The sequence below is a fragment of the Agrilus planipennis genome, unplaced genomic scaffold (assembly GCF_000699045.2).
Source record: "Agrilus planipennis isolate EAB-ADULT unplaced genomic scaffold, Apla_2.0 scaffold3, whole genome shotgun sequence".
Taxonomy (NCBI): domain Eukaryota; kingdom Metazoa; phylum Arthropoda; class Insecta; order Coleoptera; family Buprestidae; genus Agrilus; species Agrilus planipennis.
In genome coordinates, this window is record NW_020442460.1 from 3323967 (window position 1) to 3328262 (window position 4296).

General features: G+C 31.3%; 1 protein-coding gene across 5 annotated transcripts in view; it reads right to left on the reverse strand.

The window, feature by feature from the left end:
* The window catches only part of LOC108742227, a 51724-nt gene that overhangs the window by 32000 nt on the left and 15428 nt on the right, over positions 1–4296 (reverse strand). Inside the window, exon 1 of one of the 5 annotated variants that reach the window (XM_018477335.2) lies at positions 1593–2133. The exons of the other annotated variants lie outside the window; for them this stretch is intronic. The gene's annotated coding sequence lies outside the window, so the exon portion shown is untranslated. Of the gene's footprint in view, positions 1–1592; positions 2134–4296 lie in introns of those variants that run through there. 5 annotated transcript variants of the gene reach the window in all.

Sequence of the window (4296 nt, forward strand, 5' to 3'; positions counted from 1 at the left end):
TTTCTCAATATTTTTATGTATTTTTCCATTAGTTTTACCTTTGAATATTGTTTAAGAATGACTATATAAATATTTACATGCCTAGAAATGTATAAAAATTGGCATATTTATTAACTTTGAACCCCCATAACTTTTTATGGGGGTAAGACCCCCACGAAGTTTTTATTACAGAGGTGGGGGAAGACCTCTTCTTTCGATCCCCCCACCCCCTACCTATTTTTTCTTAATTATGAACACGTATTTTAACTCTCATTAAATTAAAATAATTACAACTAATAATCATATTATTAAACAGATTACTTAAAGAATATACTGGGAAATTAAGACACTAAATTGGGCAAATGTATCAGTCTGCAAAAGATATAAAGCATAAACCAAACTCATGGAGTTAATTTTTTTTAATTAATATATTCCATGTATATACTACCTTGAATATTTAAATACCTATGTAGGCGTATATAATACGTGTGTATATTACGTTTCTTTTATATTTCAGACACATTAATTGCATACTTATTGTATAACTACCATCAACTTATTTGGAACGTAATTCAATAGTGGGTAACTTAACTTAAAGTAATTAAGTAAAGTACCTATTATATTGTTCGGTTTTTAAATTTACATTACCAAAATTGTACAAAACATCTTTTAACTAGTCGGTTCTTTTTCTGAAGCCATAAATTATAGGTATCTACTAGTATTTTGAAACCAAACAAGAACACTGAAATAGATTCATGTTTTGGCTGTTATTTTTTTAAATTCCTTTGTTTTTTTTGTGATCGGAAGGGTGTTTGTTGCCATTCAAATTTTACTTCTAAATAATATCTGTCTATAACACAAAAATGGTAGGTATAGATGCGGAACAAGTCTAAAGGTAAAAACAATTCCTAAGAAAAGAAATGTTTAGTATTAGAGTATTTATACATTATATTGGTGAATTACAAGTAGACACGCTATTTCTTGGCAACAAAATATATGTGTTGTGCCAAAAAAAGGTAGACACCTAAAGTGTCTTTCCAAGGAAGAAGGAAAAAGAAATATTACAAAATTAGAAACAATTAGATGTGAGCAAATGTGAGTTTAATTATATATACCGTAGTAATAAAGCGCTTTAGTTTAGGAATATCAACCGAATAGGTTTAAGGATATCCACTTGTCTAATGGAACCCATGACGTATACCTAATAGGAGAAAACTTCCTGACCACTGATCTGACGAAACCGTCATACGTGGACGCGATTTCGATTTCGTTTGACCTCATCAGCACGCCAGTTTTTGAAATTAATTTAAAATAATTCCAAAATTACATATGTTTAAAGGTAAAGAAACACAAATGAGTACATTATTATAAATAAATGAGTTTTTTATTTAACGTCGGACTTGTCCGAAGAAACCAACGTTTGGCGAAACATTTCCCGTACGCCCCAAAAATAAAATAAAATATAATGGAGAAATATTTGAAAATATATTTCAAGTATTTTCAGTAGTTGTTTGTAAATCCTTGTTTTTAGAAATCGCCTATTAGCACTTATCTTACTGCGAATATTTAGTCGTAATATCTAAGCCTATTTGATACTTTATTAATGAACGTACCTGTATATGGTACTCTGGTTTAATTTTTTCGTTTGTTTAGGTTCCCTTTGTTTCCTTTTTTCAGGATTTTTCGAACTCAAATTGAAAACAAAACACACACAACGAGAAGGAAAACAAGCATGCGACCAAATGGCTAAAACAAAACTGAATTGGAAAAATCGCGTTTCCCGTAATCATTAGGCAACAATGAGCTGCTCACGTGTTTTTAAACAATAAACGTGTTATTATGTCCCGCGTCGTCACTTCCGATTTATTCATTTCGTAACGGAAGCACACATGTACAATAATATTGTATACCATCATTGGTACGATTTTACCTCTTCGTGTACAGAGCAGGACTCGCACGAAAGTAAAAAGTTACAGCAGAGTCTAAATTTTGACGTAAATTCTTTTTGAGACATGCAGAGGTAGTTAGATACATATTAGCAGCAGAAACAGGAGTTAGAAGGGGCAGGTTGCTCTAGTTTTCAAAAAATCCGAAGGTTGGCTTAAGTTAGTGATGTGTCAAGCCAATGTTTCGGGTTCAAGACCTTTAGGCGTGACGATGAAAAATACCCTATTGTGATAATCTTATCCATCAAGGTACTTTTTATTATGAATATTTGGAGGTATCAAGTTGAAATTAATCACAAGTACTAAGGTATATGTCCTCATAGTCTTGCCGAGAATTCAACTCAGTGTAACAAAAAGATACGACCCATAAAGTATTGATCCAGAGATCAAAACACATTAAGTACTTTCCGTGATGACTATTTTATTCGTTTGACTTACTGAAGATTACAATGTAAGAAAGTTCTAGGTTTTTATGGTATTTGTTTAGCACGCGTTATAAAGTCAGACTTGGACGAAAGTAAAAAGTTACAGAAAAGGGCCTAAATCTTGACGTATTCTTTCTGAGACACGAAAAATTAGTCAGAGACATATTAACAGCAGAAAGGGTAAGTTGCCCTAGTTTTCAAAAAATCCGAAAATTGGCTCAAATTAGTACGAAAGTGATGTCAAGCCAATCTTTCGGGTGGAAAACCATTAGGTGTGATGTTGGTTGTTTCTAATGGAAAATCCTTTATGTGATAATCTTGTCCATCAAGGTACTTTTTATTATGAATATTTGGAGGTATCAAGTTGAAATTAATCACAAGTACTAAGGTGTATGTCCTCATAGTCTTGCCGAGAATTCAACTCAGTGTAACAAAAAGATACGACCCATAAAGTATTGATCCAGAGATCAAAACACATTAAGTACTTTCCGTGATGACTATTTTATTCGTTTGACTTACTGAAGATTACAATGTAAGAAAGTTCTAGGTTTTTATGGTATTTGTTTAGCACGTGTTATAAAATCAGATGAAACAAACACAGCGAATTGAATTTTCATCTTGGAAATTTAGTATTTCATTTTCTTCAACGGTATAGTTTTCCTTAGAAAACAAGTATTATATCAAGAACGTCACGGGTAACAACTGAATCATTCATGTGGAAATAGTTACCTATAAAATAATCAGGTATTTTATTTCATTTTTTTTTCATTTCCCACAGTTATAATTTCACTGAAAAAACTGAAATTGAAAATTAATCTCCTTATCAGACGTCAGAAATTAACTTAAAGTAATTAAGTAAAGTACCTATTATATTGTTCGGTTTTTAAATTTACATTACCAAAATTGTACAAAACATCTTTTAACTAGTCGGTTCTTTTTCTGAAGCCATAAATTATAGGTATCTACTAGTATTTTGAAACCAAACAAGAACACTGAAATAGATTCATGTTTTGGCTGTTATTTTTTTAAATTCCTTTGTTTTTTTTGTGATCGGAAGGGTGTTTGTTGCCATTCAAATTTTACTTCTAAATAATATCTGTCTATAACACAAAAATGGTAGGTATAGATGCGGAACAAGTCTAAAGGTAAAAACAATTCCTAAGAAAAGAAATGTTTAGTATTAGAGTATTTATACATTATATTGGTGAATTACAAGTAGACACGCTATTTCTTGGCAACAAAATATATGTGTTGTGCCAAAAAAAGGTAGACACCTAAAGTGTCTTTCCAAGGAAGAAGGAAAAAGAAATATTACAAAATTAGAAACAATTAGATGTGAGCAAATGTGAGTTTAATTATATATACCGTAGTAATAAAGCGCTTTAGTTTAGGAATATCAACCGAATAGGTTTAAGGATATCCACTTGTCTAATGGAACCCATGACGTATACCTAATAGGAGAAAACTTCCTGACCACTGATCTGACGAAACCGTCATACGTGGACGCGATTTCGATTTCGTTTGACCTCATCAGCACGCCAGTTTTTGAAATTAATTTAAAATAATTCCAAAATTACATATGTTTAAAGGTAAAGAAACACAAATGAGTACATTATTATAAATAAATGAGTTTTTTATTTAACGTCGGACTTGTCCGAAGAAACCAACGTTTGGCGAAACATTTCCCGTACGCCCCAAAAATAAAATAAAATATAATGGAGAAATATTTGAAAATATATTTCAAGTATTTTCAGTAGTTGTTTGTAAATCCTTGTTTTTAGAAATCGCCTATTAGCACTTATCTTACTGCGAATATTTAGTCGTAATATCTAAGCCTATTTGATACTTTATTAATGAACGTACCTGTATATGGTACTCTGGTTTAATTTTTTCGTTTGTTTAGGTTCCCTTTGTTTCCTTTTTTCAGGATTTTTCGAACTCAAATT